At 36.1% G+C, this 27,838-nt stretch overlaps 1 long non-coding RNA gene across 2 annotated transcripts in view; it reads right to left on the bottom strand.

The window, feature by feature from the left end:
• The window catches only part of LOC125171168 (uncharacterized), a 444,287-nt gene that overhangs the window by 369,416 nt on the left and 47,033 nt on the right, over positions 1-27,838 (bottom strand). The window lies entirely within an intron of this gene.

The raw sequence follows: 27,838 nt of genomic DNA, 5'->3' as shown, positions 1-27,838 counted from the left end.
GGATTCCATGACTCCCAATTCTAAGTGGCAAGCATAGTTCTGGGTAGCGGCAGAACCAGTCTCTGGGAAAATGGGATAGGAGAGAGAGGTATGGATGAAACATGAGTAGAAGAGGAGCTCCTGGCTGGCTCAGTCAGAAGAGCATGACACTCTTGATCTTGGGATTATGAGTTCAAGCCCATGGTGGGTGTAGAGATTCCTTAAATAAGTAAAATAAAAAAAGATGAGTAGAAGAAACTAGTGAGAGATGGGAAAGCAATGATTGCCTTTAGACAGGAATGGAAGGGCACAGAAAGCATTTTCTTAAATAAGTAAGATAAAATTACCTAATTAAGTAAATAATTAAAATAAAATTAAATAAAGATGAGACTACTTAAATAAGTAAAATAAAATTTAAAAAAGATGAGTAGAAGAAGCTAGTGAGAGATGGGAAAGCAATGATTGTCTGTAGATAGGAGAAGCACAGAAAGGAGACAAAATAGTACTTAAGGGGGAACTAGAAAGGCACAAAGTCAAAAGGGCCATTAGAAAAGTGTGTCTAGAGTCAGAACAGCACATTTTAATGCAGTACATTTAAACATAAGTGTGAAGTTCCTACCTCTCATACTTTGTTTCTGCAGAAAACATTAAAGAACCAAATAATTAGTTAACAAGGCAGCATTTAAATATTGCTGACACCAGACATATGTTAAGGTTTGAAAGGAAACACCCAGTAAGAAATTAATGTATTTAAATTTTGTGTAAATAATCTCTGTTCTCTAAATTATAGGAAATAAATCACATACAAATATATAAAATTCTAATGAATTACCACGAGATCCACTTTACTCTTATTCTTGCTGTTTTAGTTTGAAGATCTTTTAATCCAATATACTGCTCTAAAGTATTTAGGGAAACAATATAATAAAATAGAATATCTCTACTTTAATACTCATTGCATTATTCTGGGATGGGGATTATAATTATGGATTTTCTTCTTTTTCCCACTAGACTTGGCACTCCTTGAAGCAAACAATTTCAACGTATTCTTGACTGTGTCTTTAAGGTCTAGCAGAGTTCTTTACACACAAGATCTTTCATATCATAAATGCTCAGTGCATGTTGTTGAAAAATGAATATAACCCTGGAAACATGGAAGGTTATAAGGAATAAGTTTTTAAATATTTAGGAAGGTGATAACTCATTGTGGGCTTTTATAGAAAAAGGTTTACAGAAGAGGAGGAAACAAACCAGATTTCAAGAGATAGGTAAGATTCGATATCAGGGTTTATTTACATTCGATAAAACACTAAATGAAAACTATAGAGAAACTTTAGTTAAAATAATGAGCCTCGAAATATGATTTGTCAGAATGTTTCCAAGCTGACTTAGCTAAGAGGATATCACACTAATAAGATGTATCTTGAGGCAAACTTGAGATCAGGAATACACTGGAGAACAAAGGAAAAATATTATCCACTAGGAAACACACATAAACAGAGAAACTTGAAAAGCCTTTTGGCTCTTACATATAAATGCTTTGAAAATAGAAATGCTTGGGGGATTCAAAGTTCCACCTGAAGCTGCTTACCATTTTAATATAGTCAGAGCTGGAAATTCTAAACAAATTATTTATCATAATATATATAATTATATAATATATATAAATTTCTATAATTATATATATATTATGTATATACATAATATACATATACACATACCCCACCCCAATTATCTCTTCAGTTCCTCTCCCAGGAAAGTCATTGGTCACACTTGAAGCTAACTTTCATGTACAAAAAAAAAAAAGTAAAGAAAGAGATCAGAATATGAAGAGGGAGGGAAGTAATTTTTCAAAAATCAGTTCTTAAATTGAGGTCCTCAGAGTAAATAGCATGAGGTATTTGGAAGAATTGAGGGAAAGGGTGCGAGTGACAAAGACTACCTGAAGTGAAGTTCTCCAGAATGAGGCATGAGAAATGTTGCTAGACCGAGGTTATAAATGTTAATATTCCTTATAATATTCTGCATACCAAGAAGTAAAACAGTGAATCCCTCATAAGATTGCTTTATGCTTGTTTGTCTTTAAATGTTACATGTTGTCAGGCCTGAACTTCATGAGGCCAGCTTCAATGAAGTACACTCATTGAAAGTATGACTTAATACACTGAAAGAAATAGTTCATGTTTGTGCTGATTTGTTCTAAGTCCTCTTGCACAGAGTCTCACTTGTGCAAAGATAGCATTTAGGTTTTGATTTTGGCAATTGAAGGTCTTCTCCTGGCCCTGGGAATAGAAGCAGTGAAGTAATCTTTGTAGAGGGTAGCACAATTGCTTTTAACCTATAAATTTCATCTCAGGAAGGGCATCTTTGTGGTGAGGTCTAACCATGAGCCTTAGTACATTTCTCTGAAGACTTAGCCCATGGGAGAGGACTGACTATGTTAAAGCAGATGTGGCTAAATAAAAGAAAGGGGGGAATAAAAGAAGGGGAAATAAATTAGCAAAGAAGAAAGGAAGGGAGAGAGAGACTGTGTGGGGTCTGGCTCACTCAGGCTCTCAAATGATCATGTCCCTGATATGTGCACTAAAAGAAATCCTTTCATCCAAGGAATTATATGAACTCTGAACTTTCTCACAGGGCTTTAAAAATGTGAAATACTTCGGGGCGCCTGGGTGGCTCAGTCGGTTGGGCGTCCGACTTCGGCTCAGGTCATGATCTCGTAGTCCGTGAGTTCGAGCCCCGCGTCGGGCTCTGTGCTGACAGCTCGGAGCCTGGAGCCTGCTTCCAATTCTGTGTTTCCCTCTCTCTCTGACCTTCCCCCATTCGTGCTCTCTCTCTGTCTCAAAAATGAATAAACGTTAAAAAAAAAAATTAAAAAAAAAATGTGAAATACTTCATGGAGCCTGAGGGGCTCAGTCAGCTAAGCATCCGACTCTTGATTTCAGCTCAGGTCATGATCTCACGGTTTGTGGGTTCAAGCCTCCTATCAGGGATCCTGTCCCTCTTTCTCTGCCCCCTCCCACTTCTCATTCTCTTTCTCTCTCACACACACAAAATAAATAAATAAACTTAAAAAAATAAAAATAAAAACGTGAAATACTTCTAAATCATAAACAGTGCAGAATTTAAAACAACGTTTTTTCTACAATTAGTGTCCACATCATGTTTGCATTTCCCTTTCTGTGTCAGTCTATTTAGTCAGCTTCCCATGACAGTTTCATCTCTAGGAAGAAAAGAGACACTAGGAAGCAACTATTACACAAAGGATTCAGAAAATACCTGAAGTTAAGGTATTTAACAGGCTGTAAGATCAGAGCCTGACCCACCTTATACAGACGGAAAAAAATAAGTTATCTGTATCAGGCCATATTCATATCTCTTACCTCCCCCAGCCTACATACATCAATATTAGACCAATTTCAGTCCTTGGACATTTGATAGAATTGAGGATGGGCATTAGCCATGGTCCAATACAGGGCCAACCCCTAACATAGAAATAAGAAATTAATGCAGTGTAATATGATAGCATCAAATGAGCATATTGGGGGGCTCTTGCTTCATGATTCTGAATCCTCTAATATTTTTCTTAGAAATATGGCAATGAGGGAGTAAAGTTGAAACATATTTTTCATTGAATAAACAATCATTCTTTTTCATAAGAAGTAATAAGAATTTGATCCTGAATTCAATAAATTATATTAATTCTGACCTTTTCTGCCTTCTTAAACACACGCAACTAATTTGACTAAAAGCTCACTTGGCAATCTTCTTTTGACTTCTGGAGGTTGAATTCCCTCAGTTAGCTCTGGTGAAGACACCAAAACTATAATTCTTTAGTTCATTTAGGGTCCGTTATACAGTTGTTCTCACTTATCCACAGGGATATCGATATGTTCCAAGACTTCCAGTGGACACCTAAACTATGGATCGTACCAGACCCTGTGTATACTATGTGTTTTTCCTATACACACATAGCTAATGATAAAGTTTAATTTACAAATTAGGCACAGTAAGAGATTAGCAACACCAGCTAATAATAAAACGGAACATTTAGAACAATATACTAAATAAAAGTTATGTGAATGTAGTTTCTCTCTCTCAGAATATCACCCTTTTCGTGATGACGTGAGTTGATAAAATGTCTCAGTGATGAGATTAAGTGAGGTGAATGATAGTGTGTTAGGCTACTATTGACTTTCTGATGTGTCCTCAGAAGGAGGATCACCTGCTTCCAGACACTGGTGGACCACCACTAACTGAAGCTGGGGAAAGGGAAACCTTGGATTGGGGGCGGGTCAGTGGGCGGGGATGTCTAGTGTATTTGCTATTCTCACACCTGTGTGTCCTGAAAAGTTTACCCCTTTCCAGACTTTCATTTGTAACCCTGACAAGGCTGAGAGAAGCCTTCTGGAAGTGTTGGCCATTCTTACTAATTATAGAGACCCATATTCCCACTTGACATTGCTCATGGGGATGCCTACTAGGACTAAGTTCTTTGTGTACCTTACAAAATAGTGATTTACCTCCCTCTTGTTAGAGAATGTTTGCCAAGCACGTTTCTGTAAGGTTACTGACTTTTTGGCTGATTCATTCAAAAATTAGGCATGTGCACGAAGTTTAGTTCTGAGAAGAGGACCCTCATGCAGCCCACTAGGTTCTTAGAAACCATACTGCCCAATGGCCAGTATCTGCAAGACATGCCCTTACCTCTGTGTGAGCTCTTAACAAAGGGTTTTGTAATCACACTCATAAGACTTTGGGGTTCATCTTTATGTGGATAGCATGCTCTCCTGATAGCACTCAATTAATCATTGTCCTGATGCCTTTCTTACTTTTAGAATTTTCTGTTAGAAGAGACTGGGAATAAAACATAATTTTATTTTCTTTTTTTTTTTTTTTTTTTTTTTTTTTCTGAAATTTATTGACAAATTGGTTTCCATACAACACCCAGTGCTCATCCCAAAAGGTGCCCTCCTCAATACCCATCACCCACCCTCTCCTCCCTCCCACCCCCCATCAACCCTCAGTTTGTTCTCAGTTTTTAACAGTCTCTTATGCTTTGGCTCTCTCCCTTTCTAACCTCTTTTTTTTTTTTTTTTCCTTCCCCTCCCCCATGGGTTCCTGTTAAGTTTCTCAGGATCCACATAAGAGTGAGACCATATGGTATCTGTCTTTCTCTGTATGGCTTATTTCACTTAGCATCACACTCTCCAGTTCCATCCACGTTGCTACAAAAGGCCATATTTCATTTTTTCTCATTGCCATGTAATATTCCATTGTGTATATAAACCACAATTTCTTTATCCATTCATCAGTTGATGGACATTTAGGCTCTTTCCATAATTTGGCTATTGTTGAGAGTGCTGCTATGAACATTGGGGTACAAGTGGCCCTATGCATCAGTGCTCCTGTATCCCTTGGATAAATTCCTAGCAGTGCTATTGCTGGGTCATAGGGTAGGTCTATTTTTAATTTTCTGAGGAACCTCCACACTGCTTTCCAGAGCGGCTGCACCAATTTGCATTCCCACCAACAGTGCAAGAGGGTTCCCGTTTCTCCACATCCTCTCCAGCATCTATAGTCTCCTGATTTGTTCATTTTGGCCACTCTGACTGGCGTGAGGTGATACCTGAGTGTGGTTTTGATTTGTATTTCCCTGATAAGGAGCGACGCTGAACATCTTTTCATGTGTCTGTTGGCCATCCGGATGTCTTCTTTAGAGAAGTGTCTATTCATGTTTTCTGCCCATTTCTTCACTGGGTTATTTGTTTTTCGGGTGTGGAGTTTCGTGAGCTCTTTATAGATTTTGGATACGAGCCCTTTGTCCGATATGTCATTTGCAAATATCTTTTCCCATTCCGTTGGTTGCCTTTTAGTTTTGTTGGTTGTTTCCTTTGCTGTGCAGAAGCTTTTTATCTTCATAAGGTCCCAGTAATTCACTTTTGCTTTTAATTCCCTTGCCTTTGGGGATGTGTCGAGTAAGAGATTGCTACGGCTGAGGTCAGAGAGGTCTTTTCCTGCTTTCTCCTCTAAGGTTTGGATGGTTTCCTGTCTCACATTTAGGTCCTTTATCCATTTTGAGTTTATTTTTGTGAATGGTGTGAGAAAGTGGTCTAGTTTCAACCTTCTGCATGTTGCTGTCCAGTTCTCCCAGCACCATTTGTTAAAGAGGCTGTCTTTTTTCCATTGGATGTTCTTTCCTGCTTTGTCAAAGATGAGTTGGCCATACGTTTGTGGGTCTAGTTCTGGGGTTTCTATTCTATTCCATTGGTCTATGTGTCTGTTTTGGTGCCAATACCATGCTGTCTTGATGATGACAGCTTTGTAGTAGAGGCTAAAGTCTGGGATTGTGATGCCTCCTGCTTTGGTCTTCTTCTTCAAAATTCCTTTGGCTATTCGGGGCCTTTTGTGGTTCCATATGAATTTTAGGATTGCTTGTTCTAGTTTCGAGAAGAATGCTGGTGCAATTTTGATTGGGATTGCATTGAATGTGTAGATAGCTTTGGGTAGTATTGACATTTTGACAATATTTATTTTTCCAATCCATGAGCAGGGAATGTCTTTCCATTTCTTTAAATCTTCTTCAATTTCCTTCAGAAGCTTTCTATAGTTTTCAGCATACAGATCCTTTACATCTTTGGTTAGATTTATTCCTAGGTATTTTATGCTTCTTGGTGCAATTGTGAATGGGATCAGTTTCTTTATTTGTCTTTCTGTTGCTTCATTGTTAGTGTATAAGAATGCAACTGATTTCTGTACATTGATTTTGTAGCCTGCAACTTTGCTGAATTCCTGTATCAGTTCTAGCAGACTTTTGGTGGAGTCTATCGGATTTTCCATGTATAATATCATGTCATCTGCAAAAAGCGAAAGCTTGACTTCATCTTTGCCAATTTTGATGCCTTTGATTTCCTTTTGTTGTCTGATTGCTGATGCTAGAACTTCCAGCACTATGTTAAACAGCAGCGGTGAGAGTGGGCATCCTTGTCGTGTTCCTGATCTCAGGGAAAAAGCTTTCAGTTTTTCCCCGTTGAGGATGATGTTAGCTGTGGGCTTTTCATAAATGGCTTTTATGATCTTTAAGTATGTTCCTTCTATCCCGACTTTCTCAAGGGTTTTTATTAAGAAAGGGTGCTGGATTTTGTCGAAGGCCTTTTCTGCATCGATTGACAGGATCATATGGTTCTTCTCTCTTTTTTTGTTAATGTGATGTATCACGTTGATTGATTTGCGAATGTTGAACCAGCCCTGCATCCCAGGAATGAATCCCACTTGATCATGGTGAATAATTCTTTTTATATGCCGTTGAATTCGATTTGCTAGTATCTTATTGAGAAGTTTTGCATCCATATTCATCAGGGATATTGGCCTGTAGTTCTCTTTTTTTACTGGGTCTCTGTCTGGTTTAGGAATCAAAGTAATACTGGCTTCATAGAATGAGTCTGGAAGTTTTCCTTCCCTTTCTATTTCTTGGAATAGCTTGAGAAGGATAGGTATTATCTCTGCTTTAAACGTCTGGTAGAACTCCCCTGGGAAGCCATCTGGTCCTGGACTCTTATTTGTTGGGAGATTTTTGATAACCGATTCAATTTCTTTGCTGGTTATGGGTCTGTTCAAGCTTTCTATTTCCTCCTGATTGAGTTTTTGAAGCGTGTGGGTGTTCAGGAATTCGTCCATTTCTTCCAGGTTGTCCAATTTGTTGGCATATAAGTTTTCATAGTATTCCCTGATAATTGTTTGTATCTCTGAGGGATTGGTTGTAATAGTTCCATTTTCATTCATGATTTTATCTATTTGGGTCATCTCCCTTTTCTTTTTGAGAAGCCTGGCTAGAGGTTTGTCAATTTTGTTTATTTTTTCAAAAAACCAACTCTTGGTTTCGTTGATCTGCTCTACAGTTTTTTTAGTTTCTATATTGTTTATTTCTGCTCTGATCTTTATTATTTCTCTTCTTCTGCTGGGCTTAGGCTGCCTTTGCTGTTCTGCTTCTAGTTCCTTTAGGTGTGCTGTTAGATTTTGTATTTGGGATTTTTCTTGTTTCTTGAGATAGGCCTGGATTGCAATGTATTTTCCTCTCAGGACTGCCTTTGCTGCGTCCCAAAGCGTTTGGATTGTTGTATTTTCATTTTCGTTTGTTTCCATATATTTTTTAATTTCTTCTCTAATTGCCTGGTTGACCCACTCATTCGTTAGTAGGGTGTTCTTTAACCTCCATGCTTTTGGAGGTTTTCCAGACTTTTTCCTGTGGTTGATTTCAAGCTTCATGGCATTGTGGTCTGAAAGTAAGCATGGTATAATTTCAATTCTTGTAAACTTATGAAGGGCTGTTTTGTGACCCAGTATATGATCTATCTTGGAGAATGTTCCATGTGCACTCGAGAAGAAAGTATATTCTGTTGCTTTGGGATGCAGAGTTCTAAATATATCTGTCAAGTCCATCTCATCCAATGTCTCATTCAGGGCCCTTGTTTCTTTATTGACCGTGTGTCTAGTTGATCTATCCATTTCTGTAAGTGGTGTATTAAAGTCCCCTGCAATTACCACATTCTTATCAATAAGGTTGCTTATGTTTATGAGTAATTGTTTTATATATTTGGGGGCTCCGGTATTCGGTGCATAGACATTGATAATTGTTAGCTCTTCCTGATGGATAGACCCTGTAACTATTATATAATGTCCTTCTTCATCTCTTGTTACAGCCTTTAATTTAAAGTCTAGTTTGTCTGATATAAGTATGGCTACTCCAGCTTTCTTTTGGCTTCCAGTCGCATGATAAATAGTTCTCCATCCCCTCACTCTCAATCTAAAGGTGTCCTCAGGTCTAAAATGAGTCTCTTGTAGACAGCAAATAGATGGGTCTTGTTTTTTTATCCATTCTGATACCCTATGTCTTTTGGTTGGCGCATTTAATCCATTTACATTCAGTGTTATTATAGAAAGATACGGGTTTAGCGTCATTGTGATGTCTGTATGTTTTATGCTTATAGTGATGTCTCTGGGACTTTGTCTCACAGGGTCCCCCTTAGGATCTCTTGTAGGGCTGGTTTAGTGGTGACAAATTCCTTCAGTTTTTGTTTGTTTGGGAAGACCTTTATCTCTCCTTCTATTCTAAATGACAGACTTGCTGGATAAAGGATTCTTGGCTGCATATTTTTTCTGTCTAGCACCCTGAAAATCTCTTGCCAATTCTTTCTGGCCTGCCAAGTTTCAAAAGAGAGATCAGTCACGAGTCTTATAGGTCTCCCTTTATATGTGAGGGCACGTTTACCCCTTGCTGCTTTCAGAATTTTCTCTTTATCCTTGTATTTTGCCAGTTTCACTATGATATGTCGTGCAGAAGATCGATTCAAGTTACGTCTGAAGGGAGTTCTCTGTGCCTCTTGGATTTCAATGCCTTTTTCCTTCCCCAGTTCAGGGAAGTTCTCAGCTATGATTTCTTCAAGTACCCCTTCAGCACCTTTCCCTCTCTCTTCCTCCTCTGGGATACCAATTATGCGTATATTATTTCTTTTTAGTGTATCACTTAATTCTCTAATTTTCCCCTCATACTCCTGGATTTTTTTATCTCTCTTTTTCTCAGCTTCCTCTTTTTCCATAACTTTATCTTCTAGTTCACCTATTCTCTCCTCTGCCTCTTCAAGCCGAGCTGTGGTGGTTTCCATTTTGTTATGCATTTCGTTTAAAGCGTTTTTCAGCTCCTCGTGACTGTTCCTTAGTCCCTTGATCTCTGTAGCAAGAGATTCTCTGCTGTCCTGTATACTGTTTTCAAGCCCAGCGATTAATTTTATGACTATTATTCTAAATTCACTTTCTGTTATATTATTTAAATCCTTTTTGATCAGCTCATTAGCTGTTGTTATTTCCTGGAGATTCTTCTGAGGGGAGTTCTTCCGCTTGGTCATTTTGGATAGTCCCTGGCGTGGTGAGGACCTGCAGGGCACTTCCCCTGTGCTGTGGTGTATACCTGGAGTTGGTGGGCGGGGCCGCAGTCAGACCTGATGTCTGCCCCCAGCCCACCGCTGGGGCCACAGTCAGACTGGTGTGTGCCTTCTCTTCCCCTCTCCTAGGGGCGGGATTCACTGTGGGGTGGTGTGGCTCGTCTGGGCTACTTGCACCCTGCCAGGCTTGTGATGCTGGGGATTTGGCGTATTAGCTGGGGTGGGTAGGCAAGGTGCTCGGGGGCAGGAGGGGCAGGCTTAGATCGCTTCTCCTTAGGTGATCCACTTCAGGAGGGGCCCTGTGGCAGCGGGAGGGAGTCAGATCCGCTGCCGGAGGTTTGGCTCCGCAGAAGCGCAGAGTTGGGTGTTTGCGCGGAGCGAGCGAGTTCCCTGGCAGGAACCGGTTCCCTTTGGGATTTCGGCTGGGGGATGGGCGGGGGAAATGGCGCTGGCGAGCGCCTTTGTTCCCCACCAAACTGAGCTCTGTTGTCAGGGGGCTCAGCAGCTCTCCCTCCCTTTGTCCTCCAGCCTTCCCGCTTTCCGAGCAGAGCTGTTAATTTCTGACCTCCCAGACGCTAAGTCGCGCTTGCTGTCGGAACACAGTCCGCCCGGCCCCTCCGCTTTTGCAAGCCCGACTCGGGGGCTCTGCTTGGCCGGCGAGCCGCCCCTCCGCCCCGGCTCCCTCCCGCCAGTCCGTGGAGCGCGCACCGCCTCGCCACCCTTCCTACCCTCTTCCGTGGGCCTCTCGTCTGCGTTTGGCTCCGGCGACTCTGTTCTGCTAATCCTCTGGCGGTTTTCTGGGTTATTTAGGCAGGTGTAGATGGAATCTAAGTGATCAGCAGGACGTGCGGTGAGCCCAGCGTCCTCCTAAGCCGCCATCTTGCCGCAACTCTTCCATAATTTTATTTTCTAACCCAGCAAGTCCTGGCTCCTTTAAATTATCTTTAAATTCCTTGTAATGAGTAAACAATTACTTTGTTACATCATCTCTCTCCATCTGTATTATATGATTATCAACTAAAAGAAACCAGTTGACATTTTTGACATTATGTCTGGAATTTTTTTTAGCCAGATCCATTAATTGAGCAGGTGAATTTCCTATTTTTCATGTTACTTCAGGTGAGAGGTTTCCTATATTTTCTACCGCAATGTAATAAAGAATGTCTAAGATATCTCCTTTGCTCACATATTAGGCACCTGGGCCAGGGTGTAGGGAACAGCAGAGGCTAGATGAACATCTGGTCCTCTCTTCATGTCTTTTCCACATGGAAGTCTGGGCTTCCCCATAGCACAGTAGTCACAGATAGACTTATTGTGTGGTAGCTGTCTTCCCCAGAGAGACTATTCCAAGAGATGGTAATTGGAAGCTACCATTTTCTTAAGGCTTGGGTCTAGAAACTACCATGGAATCATTTCCAGCATATTCTACTTGTCAAAATAGAGAGCCTGTCCAGACTAAATAGGAGAGAAAATAGATCTCTCAAAGGTACAAGTGTCAAAGAATTTTTAGCTATCTATAATCTACAATATTTAATCTATGACCTCCCCTCTCCATTTCACTGAGTTTTAGAGGTCTGTATCCATCCATGTAATTGGCAGCTCCACATGGACATCTCAAAAGCATCTGACCATATCAAACACCAAACCGTCTGATGTTTCCAAAAGCAGAAAAGGGCTCTGTCACTCACCAAAACCCTGAAGGTCACCTTTGACACTTCTCCCACAAACTTTATGTAATGCATCACCAAGTCCTGATGATTTTACCTCATAAATATCACTATTTGCTATTTTAATCTATTAAGCACACATTTTACAGTTCAGATTTCTTGACAATTTATCATTCAGATATAAAAAGAACAGTAAAAAATTAAAATCACCCCTCTCAGAACTGCCTATTTCTTGTTTACAAATCTTAAGCCAGCAAGGACCTACACATCTCTTCCCCTCCACTTTAATTAAAAGCTGCATAATTTTAATTAATGTCTTACAAACCATATGAATAAAAAAATTGTGGGAGGAAGAAAAGATGGTGTTTTTCTATAAAAGAATAAATTACCACTTGTCATCTTTGGGACAATGAAAGCATACTCTGTAATACAGTTTACAGAAATCTTTAAGATATAGGACTGCCAATTTCAGAAAGCTGAAATTGTACCACTGAACTTATGTAATTTTAAGGCATGACCTCAATTTTAGTCTTCATTTAGATGATTTTGTTTTTCTATTATACTGTTATGCAGCTCAATGTTTTTTTCATTGGTCTTGGGAATCCACTGAATTAGACTTACTTCTGGCACTGGAGAGGACATTAACCATCCAACAGTTCAACACTAATCTCCCTTCCTTCTGCCAATTCATTTCTTACCAGGTTGAGGTCTAGTTTTTGATCCCTGGCCTACACTTTTCCTCTATGATGGATATACTGCCTTCTAACTCTTAGGGAACAAGGGTATCTATACCTGTCCACAAAATGGAATTTTCTTAGTTTAAAGGAAATTAATATTAAACGTGTGTGTGTGTGTGTGTATATTTAGCTTATTACATAACAAAATCTCTTTATTTCTTTAAACTTATTTAAATTTATCTTTATATTTAAACTCATGTTTAAATTTTATTTTTTTTAATTTATAAGTTTATTAAATATTATACCTTCAGTTTAATTTTTTTATTTTGTTTAAATTTATGAAATATTATGCTCTCATCACAAAAATAACAATAACTGCTATTAAATGATTACTTTGTGTCTAGAACTCAAAGAACATTGCAATATCTTCATTATGCTATCATTTTTACAAATGGAAATACTTAGTCTTTAAACAACTTTCACAAGTCACATAGTAAATGGTGATCTTGGAATGGCCATTACAAGGAGTGCTTTTCATCATAAAACACAGAGTCCCACAAAATTACAGGGCATTGTGTGTCTGTCCTAGCAAATCTCACCATCTGCCATGTACTTAAATTATTAGAACACATGCTTTTCTTTCCAATGTATTTTGGATTTTGGAGTCGAGGACTCCCTACTGTATAGCTTTTTCACATTGGGAAGTGATTAGCCTCCCTATTCCTCATTTCTCAGGTATGTAAAATGAGGGGGTTGAGCTAGAAGTTCTCTGTGGTCTCTTTAGGTGCTAGTATTCTGTTATTTCTGTGACTGTGAGCTCCTTGAAAGGAAGTATTTACTAATCTTATATTATCTACAATGCATAGTTGAGTGCACTGCACCTAGTAGCTACTCCACAAATGTCTACTGAGTGCAATGAGTAGATTTTAGAATGTCTAAATAATTAGCATTTAAAGTTAGAAATCCACTTATAAATACATGCATTCATTTTTTTCATTCCTTATTTACTCGAACAATGCAGTCTATTAGGCACATTATTATAAAAAGATAAAGCATTACCTCTACCCTCAAAGAGTTTCCACTTAAAATAATAGCCTTTGATCCTTTTTACAAATAACTGATATGGAGTTCATAAAAGAATCAGAAGCTAGTCTTAATGAGAATGAGTCAGCAGACCTAAAAAGAAATTTTAAAACGCTTCTTGTTGTCTTTTCCATCTCATGTTGGCTTGATTTTCTTCTGTGTTGCTCAATGCTTTGAAGACAACTCAGAGTTTATCAGCTCTAGGCAAATTTTCAGCTGTGTATTGAACTGAGGAACAAGAAGGAAATGCTAGAAATGAGAAGACATGAATTTTTCTTTTCCTAGGCACATTTTCTTTTAAAGATATTGACACGGCTATCTGTGTAGGGAAAATTATAAAAATGGTAAAGATTTATTTTCTATAAGCCTGGGATAGAACCTCACTGTAGGAAAAACCTTGGTTTATTTCTAATGTAACTCAACTTACAGACCAGGTTAAAAATTTTAAAGCAACAACAGCAATTGCTGAGTTGAATGTTACTGCACTTCAATTACTTCTACAATTTTTTTTATCACCAAGTTTAGTAAACAAAGGACCTAACTAGTGCTATTATTGACTTATCACTGATTTTTGTTCTGATACTTAAGATTTTCATGCCTTAGTTTTGTTACTTATAAAGTGAAAAAATAGATGTCATTTTATTGCACAAGGATATAGCAAAAGCACTTAAACTATCCTGTACTAAATAAAATATCTGAGCAAACAGGAAAGTGTACATAAATAACTGGTAAAAATTATTCAGACCTAATGTTACTTGAAAATATGACTTATTTGAGGGAGGAAAATTGTAACTCCACTCAGCTAATTCTAGAAGGGCCAAAAGTGCCAGGATATCATTTTGTCTGACCCAAGAATTTCCAATGCAATTGAATTTTAAGAATAGCTTTCATTCCATGAGGCCAGCATTACCCTAAGATCAAAACCAGAGAAAGATATTATAATAAAAGAAAGTACAGATCAATATCTCATGAATATAGATGCAAAAATCTTCAACAAGTTATTAGCAGAATGAATCCAACAATGTTTAACAAGAATTATATACCACAACTAAGTGGGATTTATACTAGGTGTACAAGACTGGTTCAACATTCAAAAGTCAATAACTGTTGTTCATCACATTAACAGACTAAAAAAAAAAATTACATATTATCATATCAACAGATGCACAAAAAGCACTTGACAAATTCCAACACCTATTCATGATAAAAACTCATAGTAAACTAGCAATAAAGACAAACTTTCTCAATTTGATAAAGACTATCCACAAAAAATCCTACAGCTAACATCATACTTACTGGTGAGAAATGTAAAGTTTTCCTACTAACATCAGAGACAAAAAAAAAAAATATGTCCCCTCTCATCACTGGCTTTCAACATTGTACTGGAAGTCCTTGTTAATTGCCATAAAGCCAGAAAAGGAAATAAAAGGCATGTAGATTGAGAAGAAAAACATAAAACTGCCTTTGTTTACAAGTGACATGATTACCTATGTAACAAATCTCAAAGAATCAACCAAAAAACTCCTGGAATTAATAAGCAATTAGAACAAGCTTGCAAGATACAAGTTTTATTTACAAGAATAAACTGTTTTCCTATATACTAATAATGAATAAGCAGACTTAGAAATTAAGAACACAATACCCTTTACATTAGCATGCGAAAAAATGAAATACTATGGAATAAATCTAAAAACACGTATACTAAACTATATATATGTACAAAACTCAAATGAATTAAAGAACTAAATAAATGGAGAAAAGTCCATGGTCATTGATAGAAAGGCTCAATATTGTCAACACGTCAATTCTTCCTAACTTGATTTATAGATCCAATGCAATCACAATCAAAATCCCAGCAAGTTCTTTTGTGGATATCAACAAACTGATTCTAAAGTTTATATGAAGAGGCAAAAGATCTAGAAAAGCTAGCACAATATTGAAGGAGAAAAAAAAACTTGGCATTACTTCTTGACTTTAAGACTTAAAATGAATCTACAGTAATAGAGACAAAAGAGACCAAGAGCCCAGATATTTTTTATATGTATATATATAATATATAATTATATATAATATATGTATACATACATACATATAAAATAGAAAATAGATATTATATATAGTCAAATAATACATATTATATAATACATATGTATATATATACACACACACACACACACACACACACACACACATATAGTCACCTAATCTTTGAGAAAGGAGCAAAGTCAATACAATGGAGCAAAGGCAATCTCTTCAACAAATGGTGCTGAATTAACTGGACATTCACAGGCAAAAAAATAAATCTGGACACAGACCTCACACCTATTACAAAAATTAACTCAAAATGGATCATAGAGTGTAAAATACACTATAAAACTCCTAGAATATAACATAAAAGAAAACCTACATGACTTTGGATTCAGTGATGTCCTTTTAGGTACAACAACAAAAACATAATCCATGAAAGAAATAATAAGATGAACTTCTTTAAAATTAAAAACTTCTGCTCTGTGGAAGAGAGTATCAAGAGAATTATAAAACAAGCCATAGGCTGAAAGAAAATATTTTCAAATGATATATCTGATAAAGACTATTATCCAAAATATATAGCTCTTAAAACTCAACAATAAGAAAACAAACAACCCAATTTAAAAAATGGGCCAAAGGCCTTACAAGACATCTCACCAAAGAAGATACACAGATGGAAAATAAGCATATGAAAAGATACTCCACATCACATGTTATCAGAAAAATGAAATGATGAGATACCTATTAGACACCTATTAGAATGGCCAAAATCCAGAACACTAACAACATCAAATGCTGGTGAGGATGTGGACCAGCAGGAAATCTCATACATCGCAGGTGAAAATGCAAAATCCTACAGCTATTTTTGAAGACAGTATGGTGGTTTCTTATAAAACTAAACATATTCTAACCAGTCTAGCAGTTGCTCTCCTTGGAATTTACCCAAAGAAGCTGAAATTTTACATCCACTCAAAAACTTGCACACAGATGTTTTATCAGTTATATTCTTAATTGCCCAAACTTGGTAGCAATTCAAATGTTCTTTAACAGGTGAAAGGATTAACAAACTGGGGTGCATCCAAACAAAAGAACTAAAAATAAATGAGCTATCAAACCATGAAAAGACACGAGGAACATTCAAGAAAGAAGCCCTACATACTGTATGATTACTGCCATATGACATTCTGGAGAAGACAAATAAAAGATCAGTGGTTGGGAGGGCAGTGAATAGGCAGAGCACAGAGGCCTTTTAGAGCAATGAAATCTATTTTGTTCAAACCCACAGATTATACAAAGTCAAGAGTGAATCTTAAGGTAAACTAAAGACTCTGAGTGATGATGACGTACAAATGTAGGTGCATTCTTGGCAAAAAAAGGTGCCATTCTGGTGAGTGATGTTAGTAGTAATAGTGAAGACTATGCATGTGTGGGGGCAGGGGACATATGGGAAATCTCTGTATCTCTTAATTTTGTTGTAGACCTAAAATTACTCTAAATAAGTAAAATCATTTTTAAAAAAAGAACATCTTTGACTCTTTATTTCCATGGTATCTCAATGTGCCAAAAAAAATCCAGTCTTATCAGATTATAATTTTTTTTTCTATTCTGTAATTGTTATTTATTTGGGGCTGGTATTGGCCAGTATCTTTAAAACTGTTTTTAAGTCTCTGCTCTGGCTATTCTATTTGCTCTCCAGAGAGCAATTTGTTCCCATGGAGTAAAGTAAGAACTGTGTGAGCAGCTTGGCTTAATATTATGTTTTGCTCTATTTTGATCATAGTACATCCATTAAGCAAGGCAAAAATGACATTTAAAACTTGTTGCCATATACATTTTCCTGCTGTACAATTTGCATAAATTAGATTTTTTTAATACAGAAGTTTCTCTGCTTGAGTTTTAAATATGTAAAGAACTTTGATTTAATTAAATGTGTGACTCATCATTCTGAATTTATAAATGCCCACTTTTTCAAACAACAAGAACATTAAAGATGTTCTTTCTCCACTGAAGGACAATAAACTATAAAATGCACACTGATGTTACAACATAAATAAAAATTCATTTCATCAGTGGAATCCGGAGAATGGATAGAAAATTATACTAAAATTTCTATTATAAATTATTATTTTGCAAGATCACTAATTCTTACCTCCTCTGCAGACCAATGCAAAAATTAAATAAAATAATGATACAGTTTTCTTTCACTTAAAATATGTTCATTATAAAGAGAAGAAATTTACAGTAATTATTCAGTATTCTTACTTTAGTTGTCTTTTTTTATAATCACTCACTTTGTCTTAATCTGAAGCTGAAGTCTTCAAAATAACTTTAGTCTCAAATTTATAATACTACACAACCATTACAACTGCCTTACTAAAAACAAAAAGACTAGCTTCTTTATTGAATACTCATAAAAGCTTGTTATTTGAGCCATTAGAAGTCTTGCTATCTCTACTAAGTGAGATGAAATAAAGGAGCTTTATCTTTATCATCTGGCTTATGGCAGAAACAAAGCTAGAACACTCCCATATCATACATATTTTAATGAACTTGTACAGAACAAAAAAGAGTGTCAATTTCTGAGCCCTGACAAATCCATTTATTATGTGTAGAGACAGAAAGATTTAGTTTATTAAAGAGCTGTTAAATTTTTTATCATAGCTGGATACCTAATCCATATAAATGAGCAAGCTACATTGTCACCAAATTATAATAGGTTACTTGCATTGTGTTTTGAAAGAACAAAGTAGTCATTTTGAAAATTGCAATAGAAACAGAAGTTTCCACAAATTCATTATAGTGTAAAATACTGTCTTAAAAAATGTTGATAAGTTTATCAGTTACTCATGTCTAATCATCTTATGTAAAACACAGGACATGTTTAAAGCTCTTTTCCATGCCTTGAGTACTTCTTTGCATTAGAATTTTTGGTTGTTTTTCCATGATGTGCTCCAGTGCCCTCTGCTGAAAGCTAAGATGAAGTTGCTATTTATTTAATAGATGATGGTAAAATTTACTCAAAACATTATAAATTATAACTTTTATATGAAGTTGATTATTCCAAGGTGTTGTTGTATGGGTAATAACACAAATAATGCTGGTGATTTAAGGAATTTTATTAGGAAGGAAGTAGATGGGGTGCCTAACGGCTCAGTGGGTTAAGCAACTGACTCTTGATTTCAGCTCAGGTCATGATCTCACAGTTTGTGAGTTTGAGCCGCGTGTGGGGCTCTGAACTGATGGTGCAGAGCCTGCTTGAGATTCTCTCTCTCTCTCCCTCTCTCTCTGCCCCTCCTCTGCACTCTCTCCCTTTCTCTCTCTCTCTCCTTCTCTCTCTCAAAATAAATAAATAAATAATTTTTTTTAAAAAAAGGAGTGGCATTCATCATATAAGAAGCACCTGTAACTATTTAATACAGATGTCTTAATTATTTTATTATCTTTCTCTCCATAGGAATTTGGTCTCTTGTGATTCTATGTATTGTTACTTATTTGCACAAACTTCTCAACTATATACATTCATCATAAAATGCAAAACTAGAAATTACCTTTTAATTATCTTGCTTACAGAGAGGTGTCCTCTCAAGCTGTTATAGTTTTAGAGCTTATTCTGTGAATCCATTAGTATATTTCTTTTGTACTTATTTTAATTTTTCTAGCTTTTTTTAAACTTTGGAGTATTTTTATGCATAATTTTCAGGTGTACAACATTACAATTTGCTACAATCACTACAAAGTGATCACACCCAAACATCTATTACCATCTATCACCCTACAACTGACCCCCTTTTTTCTCACCTCCCAACCCTTTTCCCATCTGGTGGCCACTAATCTGTTCTCGGTATCTGTGAATTAATTTTGTTTTGTTTTTGTTTTTGTTTCTTTGCTTTTGTAGAGATAAGTGAAATCATATGTTATTGGTCTTTATCTTTATGATTTATTTCTTTTAACATAGTACCCTCAAAGTCCATCCATGCTGTTGAAAAGGTCAACATTTCATTCCTTTTTATGGTCAAGTAATATTGTATTGTATACAATAATAAGTATACCAGAACTTCTTTATCCATTTATCCATTGATGGATATTTAGGTTATTTCCATATGTTGGCTAGTGTAACTAATGCAATAAACATAAGGGTGAATGTATCTTTTCAAATTAGTGTTTTTGTTTTCTTTAGATAAATACTCAGAAGTGGAACTGCTGAATCATATAGTAGCTCTTAAATTAAAATTTATGAAGAGTCTCCATACTGTTTCCCACAGTGAGTGCACCAATTTGCAACCCCACCAACAATATACAAAGGTTCCCTTTTCTTCACATCCTCATCATCACTTGTTATTTCTTATCTTTTTTTAAGGTTTATTTATTTATTATTGAGAGAGACAGAGACAATGTGAGTGGGGGAGAGGGGCAGAGAAAGGGAGAGACAGAATCCCAAGCAGGCCCATTGCTGCCAGCCCAGAGCCCACAGCGAGGCTTGAACTCAAGAGACGAGATCATGACCTGAGCTGAAACCAAGAGTTGAACACTCAACTGACTGGCACCCTCATTTCTTGTCTTTTTGATAATAGCCATTCTAATAGGTATGAGATGATATTTTGATTTGCATTTCCGTAATAGTTAGTGATACTGAACATCTTTTCATGTGCCATTTGGTCCTCTGTATTTCTTCTTTGGAAAAAAATATCTATTCAGATCCTCTGCTCATTTTTTATTAGGTTGTTTGTTTTTTGTTATATAAGTTCTTTACATGTTTTGGATATTACCCCTTAATGGGCACATGATTTGCAAATATCTTCCCGCATTGAGTAGTTTGCCTTTTCATTTTGATGATGGTGCCTTTGTTGTGCAGAAGGTTTTTAGTTTGGTATTGTCCCATTTGTTTATTTTTTGCTTTTGTTTTGCCTTTGGAATCTGATCCACAAAAACACCACTAACACTGATGTCGAGGAGCTTACTGCCTATGTTTTCTTTTAGAAATTTTATAGTTTCAGGTATTACATTCAAATCTTTTAATCCACTTTGAGTTAATTTTTGTGTTTGGTGAACACAGTGGTCTAGTTTCATTATTTTGCATGTGGCTGATCAGTTTTCCCAACACCATTTATTAAAGAGGCTGCCCTTTCTTTATTGTATGTTCTTGGCTCCTTTGCCATCCATATATGTGGGGGTTTATTTCTGGGATCTCAATTCTGTTCCGTTGATCTGTGTGTCTTTTTTTGTGCCAGTACCATACTGTGTTGATTACTATAGCTATGTAGTATACTTTGAAGTCAGGAAGTGTGATACCTTCAGCTTTGCTCTTCTTTCTCAAGATGCTTTGGCTATTTGGGATCTTTTGTGGTTCCACACAAATTTTAGAATTATTTCTAGTTTAGTGAAAAACACTGTTTGTGTTTTGATAGAGATTTCATTGAATCTGTAGATTGTTTTAGGTAGTATGGGCATTTTAACATTAATTTTCCAATCCATGAGCACTGAATATCCTTTTATTTATTTTTGTCTTCTTCAATTTCTTTCACCAGTGTTGTAGTTTTCAGTGTGCAATTCTTTTACTTCCTTGGTTAAATTTATTCCTAGGTATTCTATCAGAAGAAATTGCAAATAGGATTGTTTTCTTAATTTCTCTTTCTGATAGTTTGTTATTAGTGGATAGAAACACCACAGATTTTGTATTCTGCGGCATTACTAAATTCATTTATTAGCTCTAACAATTTTTTGGTGGAATTTTTAGGATTTTTCTATATTTGGTATCAGGTCGTCTGCAAAAAGTGACAGTGTTATGTGTTATAAATTATTTTTAATCCATTGCTTTTTCAAATAGTTTATACTAAGTATTTTTACTTTAGCACTTATTTAAAACTCTGTTGTCTCAACTAGAAAATAGACATGACATGTGTGTTGTATTTAGTTCTGCACCTAACTTGAAAATGTCTCCAGTATCTTATACTACAAAGCAAAGATAGAGTTCATGAACATCCACCACAGAGGACTCTTCAAGGCAAAAGTGAGATAAAAGTTAAATCCTCTCACAAGTTATAATATAATACTACAGTATGATGGATACTATAATCTGCTTCCCTTAAAAGAGGTAATTCTATATTGTTTTGGATAGCTATCACGGACACCAACTGTTGTTTTCAGTAAGATTACATTTGTACTGGACACTTAAAGCAAGGAGAGCAGAAAAATGTACTGATCGCATTTGAACAATCCAGTTATTTTCTATATGAATCCTAAACAGCCATGCATAGAGAAATGGTAAAATAGTTGTCATTGAAACTTCCCATATAAAAGATATCAAACTTATTCTGATCTATTTAATATAACATCTGAATGTAATCTCTAAGTTGGAATATTTAAAACATCATCAAATTATTTCCCTGAATGCTAGCATTGAAAACAGTATTCCTAATTGTGGTTCATCTCTTAAACAACCTCTTACTATTCTTTTTAAAGCAGAATAATAAACAATAATATATTCAATTTTTATTAATAAGGTAAATACCATAGCAAGCAGTACTAAATTTTAGCAGTTACATTCAGGTTTCAAAGCAAAGTTTCCCCTTCTGAATTTCATCTACTTCCACAGACATAGATATAAAGAGGGAGGGAGGGAGGGAGGGAGGGAGGGGGAGGGAGAGAGAGAGAGAGAGAGAGAGAGAGAGAGAGAGATGATATAGATATAGATAGGATATAGATGATCAAGATAAGATGGAGATAGAGAAATAGAGATGAGAGAGAATGAGAAAGAGACAGAGGCTGGAAAAAAAATTCCCCATAATTCTAATTTCATAATCCAAGGGCAAATGCTACTACATTCCAATTTCTCATTTAATCTATGACTATTACAGCCATATCATTAAAATAGTTAACAAAAAGTTTAGATGCAGTTGGGTCCAGCCCGGAAAATGGAAAACATCTACATAGTTCCACAAAATAACTTTAATATAGAAAAATGGTTACATAAACTTTGGAGTGTCGAAAGAACACAAGAGGGATGCTTAAATAACTCAGAGATAATAACTGTAGCAATCAGCTCTGACCCTAAAACTGGTGGCATAAAAGAACAGATTGGAGTTCAGAGGTGAGGCTTTGCGAATTAGGTGCTCAGATTTTTGATGGAGAGAAGGGTCTTGGGTGCTACTAGTACCTTAAGAACTTGAAAGAGAGTTCTCAGACTTCTGAAGGAGAGGTAGTGGCACCACTAAGCTTTTGCTGATATCTTTAAGGGGATACAAAAGAGTGATTCTAGAAGTGCCTGAAAGAGGCTGAAAACAGGGGCCAACTGCCCCTGCTGGGAGTGAATGCTGCTCTTCAGGTGTCAGTGAAGGAAGATTAAAGCAGGAGGAAATACCTTCTACCTGACTACCATCCTTTGGCATAATCATTCTTAGTCTTAGCTTCTCATGAGAATCATTTAATCTTTTTTTTTTTTAATGTTTATTTATTTTTTGAGAGACAGAGCGAGACAAAGCATGAGCAGGGAGCAGCAGAGAGAAAGGAAAACACAGAATCCGAAGCAGGCTCCAGGCTCTGAGCTGTCAGCACAGAGCCCAATGTGGGGCTTGAACCCACAAACACAAGATCATGCCAGGAGCTAAAGTCAGACACTTAACCAACTGAGCCACCCAGGCATCCCAAGAATCATTTAATCTTAAAAAGCCCGATACCCAGTCCTCACCTGCAAATAAAGAAATCTGAAATTGTGGACATGGAAGTTAGGCACTGATAGTCCTCAAACTTTCCCAGGCGATTCGAATACACAGCCAAGGTTAAGAAGTACTGCCCTAGTGCCTCTTATTGGCAGCAGCCTTCTGGCAAATGAGTCTGGGTAATAGTTTGCAGTCCCTGCTCCAGAACCACAGGAAAGAGAATATAAATGTAAATTTGGAGCAGAGGGATAATAGTTAACCAATCAGTAACAAGGCGACCATTTTTTCCTGGCAAATAAACACACATAATTTACATAAATAGTAATAAAGGAAAACTTTCATAATGTGTAGCAACATGTTTAACATATTGTACAGGATCTGTCATAATGATTCAATTTAAAACTCATATAATCCTCAGACTAGAGTATTTGGAAATACAATTTATGACATACTGACTCAAACCTAAATTTTTAAATTAGAGAAATCCAGGAAAAGTACTTAAGATGTAATAAACATGACTATAATATCTTAATTATCTTAGTTACCATCACATATATCTAAAATTAAATAATCTGTCATACAAGTCAACTTTTAAAAATCTAAAATATTGGCACTTTTCAAAATAGAAGAAGCCATAGATCAATGGCTCAAACAATAATAGTACAGAAATAACCAAAATAATAATTATTATAATATTGATCTTTAAAAGTTTCAAAAATGACATTATCATTTCCCAAAATATTTTGGGGTACTAAACAAGTAACCCCTCCAAGTCCTTGGATATAAATGAATAATATTGCCATTAGGAACACATGCTCCAAATTCCACACACACTGAGTTAAAAATAGGCAAAAAGATATAATGACACCCACAAGATTAGTTGAAGGTATTGGTAAATCTTAAGAAGTAATGCATCATTCTAAGTGGAGTTTGGTCAACCCGGATTCTAGATAATTAGTCAGCAAAGTACTTAGAGTTGGTACTTGCAAATGTCTTAAATTACTATAAAACTATTTGATCTCACTGACTTCATTGCATAGACCCCGGAAATTTAGTCTATTAAACATAAACTCTTATTTGTAGCTTCCATTGTTTGGAGCCTATGAGAATCCCCTAAAAGAAAATCCTACCAATAGTTTAGCTTCCCATGTAGTTTTTCTGGTATAAAGAATATACTGCTCAAGATGATTCACTGGGAATTATTTGTGTCATTGTAAATTAAAATAAATAAATTGGCATTCTACATTACACACTAAAAAGTCATGATTTTGGTGATAGTGAAATCATTGAGCCACTCAGGACCAAGATTCTAGGCTTGAAAGATCATCCCTTGGAGATTCCTGAACCTGCTGACAGCCTCTGCATTTAAACACCTTTACTGATAAAGTTAATTCTTTTAAGCTTTGATTAATAGTTTTTTAAGCTTTATGCAGGTGTCCTAAAATAGTATGTCATTTTCTTATCTCCTTAGTATATTATAAATGACAAGAGGTCAGATACTCTCCTGTACAAATCTGTAACATAGATGGAATTACAGAACAAGAAGAGATTCCCCAAGTCGAAGTCTCTCTTTTATGAAGTGGTAATCTCTCTGATGTCATATATTGTGGTAAAACTTGAATGCAGGTCTTTAATTCCACTGGCCATTTATCAAAGTGAATATATCTTTTACCAGACGATATATAAATTCTTGTTGAGAAAATGAGTGAATATATGAAAAGATATCAGTGAAATAATGAATAAGATAAACATTTTAAATTCACACAAATATAGAAATTCAGTTCCCATAGTGATAAAATTTAACAAGCTCCCGAACATTATCATCCATGACCCTGTCAGCAATTATTGTTTAATCATATATCAACTTACTTTATAATACATAGCATAGATTATTCAATCTGAATACCAAGGTAATCTTAAAAATTTCAGATAAAACAATATTTCTTGAGCTTGATATAAAATATGAGACTGGAATTCTGTTATCTTTTCAACTGCCTGTCTCCTTGTTAGCCTTAGAAAGTTAAGGACAATAGAAATAATCCTATTTCCATTCAAAATACATTACACACTTATTCTTTGATGCATATTAAAATAATAATGTTATTATTATAATTGTTAAAATTTTGGTATAGGCATAGGTGTTTAAAACTTTAGGTCCTCTTTTGAAGGGGAACCACTATAACAATATTCAGCTAAAAAACATCTTACTGGAACACAATAGAAAATAACAATTCACAAAATTTCAGCCCAAGTTTTACATTTCATTGCAAGATACTTGGCAAGATATGTTACTGAATGAAATATTTTCTGTCCCCTTTTTACATATAATGGGTGCTCAATATACCTTAAATTTAAAAAGATGATGTTAATTCTTCCAGGTTTTTCTTATTAAAAATATGTATTTTATTTTTTATAAAGTAGGTTATATTTTACACAAAAAGATAGTAATTTAATAAGTGCTATTCTAATGGAATGAATAACTTAAAATGGTGAGAGATAATCCATACTTGTTATTAGTGATGAGCTAGTTTTTTTTAGATCAATCCTCTCATAAAAAACAAAATACTTCATAAAATATCATCAAAACTCTTTTGTTTATTTATTTATTTAATTTTTTAAATGAAATTTATTGACAAATTGGTTTCCATACAACACCCAGTGCTCATCCCAAAAGGTGCCCTCCTCAATACCCATCACCCACCCTCTCCTCCCTCCTACCCCCCATCAACCCTCAGTTTGTTCTCAGTTTTTAACAGTCTCTTATGCTTTGGCTCTCTCCCATTCTAACCTCTTTTTTTTTTTTCCTTCCCCTCCCCCATGGGTTCCTGTTAAGTTTCTCAGGATCCACATAAGAGTGAAAACATATGGTATCTGTCTTTCTCTGTATGGCTTATTTCACTTAGCATCACACTCTCCAGTTCCATCCACGTTGCTACAAAAGGCCATATTTCATTTTTTCTCATTGCCACGTAATATTCCATTGTGTATATAAACCACAATTTCTTTATCCATTCATCAGTTGATGGACATTTAGGCTCTTTCCATAATTTGGCTATTGTTGAGAGTGCTGCTATGAACATAGGGGTACAAGTGGCCCTATGCATCAGTACTCCTGTATCCCTTGGGTAAATTCCTAGCAGTGCTATTGCTGGGTCATAGGGTAGGTCTATTTTTAATTTTCTGAGGAACCTCCACACTGCTTTCCAGAGCGGCTGCACCAATTTGCATTCCCGCCAACAGTGCAAGAGGGTTCCCGTTTCTCCACATCCTCTCCAGCATCTATAGTCTCCTGAGTTGTTCATTTTGGCCACTCTGACTGGCGTGAGGTGATACCTGAGTGTGGTTTTGATCTGTATTTCCCTGATAAGGAGCGACGCTGAACATCTTTTCATGTGCCTGTTGGCCATCCGGATGTCTTCTTTAGAGAAGTGTCTATTCATGTTTTCTGCCCATTTCTTCACTGGGTTATTTGTTGTTCGGGTGTGGAGTTTGGTGAGCTCTTTATAGATTTTGGATACTAGCCCTTTGTCCGATATGTCATTGTGAATATCTTTTCCCATTCCGTTGGTTGCCTTTTAGTTTTGTTGGTTGTTTCCTTTGCTGTGCAGAAGCTTTTTATCTTCATAAAGTCCCAGTAATTCACTTTTGCTTTTAATTCCCTTGCCTTTGGGGATGTGTCGAGTAAGAGATTGCTACGGCTGAGGTCAGAGAGGTCTTTTCCTGCTTTCTCCTCTAAGGTTTGGATGGTTTCCTGTCTCACATTTAGGTCCTTTATCCATTTTGAGTTTATTTTTGTGAATGGTGTGAGAAAGTGGTCTAGTTTCAACCTTCTGCATGTTGCTGTCCAGTTCTCCCAGCACCATTTGTTAAAGAGGCTTTTTTCCATTGGATGTTCTTTCCTGCTTTGTCAAAGAAGAGTTGGCCATACGTTTGTGAGTCTAGTTCTGGGGTTTCTATTCTATTCCATTGGTCTATGTGTCTGTTTTTGTGCCAAAAACTCCTTTAAAACTTAATGAGGAAACAGAATAATAAAGAACCATCCGATGAACATTAAGAAAAATTAAGACCCTAAGGAAAATTGGTATTGCAGAATACCAAAACTTAGATTGATGAAGATCTTTTTCTCTTTATTTCAGTGCTATATCATTGGAATAACTAACATGTTGTGAAAATTCAGAGAAAACTGCGATTCATTCCTATGGGTAGAGGGCAGGAAATTGCAAAATATTATAACAGGTGGCTTTTATGTGGGTCTTCAAGTATAGGCAAATCTTGAAAACTATTATGTTTGGTTTATATAACACATAATCATAGAAAAATTACCAAATGTTGATCAGCAAAGAGACTTAGTCCCATAAAATATTTGCTAACCCTACTTCTTAGAAAAACATTTTTTCTAGTTTTATTGAGAAATAATAATGTATAACAGTGTATTAGCTTAAAGCATACACATAATGATTTCATAGATGTACATATGGTGAAGTTATAACCATAATAAGTTTAGTTAACGACCAGCACACATAGTTACAAATTTTATTTTTTGTGATAAGAACGTTTAAGATTTACTCTCTTAGCAACTTTCAAATATATAATACAGTATTATCAAGGATAGTCATCATACTGTATATTACATCTTAAGAACTTATTTATCTTATAACTGGAAGTTTGCACCCTTTGACCATCTTCAGCCATTTCTTCCACTGACCACCCCCACCCCAAATCTGGCAAAAATCAATTTGTTCTCTGTATCCATGGGTTTGGATTTTTTTTTTTTGGTTCAACATATATGTCAGCTGATACAATATTTGCCT

Source organism: Prionailurus viverrinus, chromosome B4, assembly GCF_022837055.1.
Source record: "Prionailurus viverrinus isolate Anna chromosome B4, UM_Priviv_1.0, whole genome shotgun sequence".
Classification (NCBI taxonomy): domain Eukaryota; kingdom Metazoa; phylum Chordata; class Mammalia; order Carnivora; family Felidae; genus Prionailurus; species Prionailurus viverrinus.
Note: the sequence above shows the minus strand (reverse complement) of the source record. Positions and strands in the feature narration are given on the sequence as shown.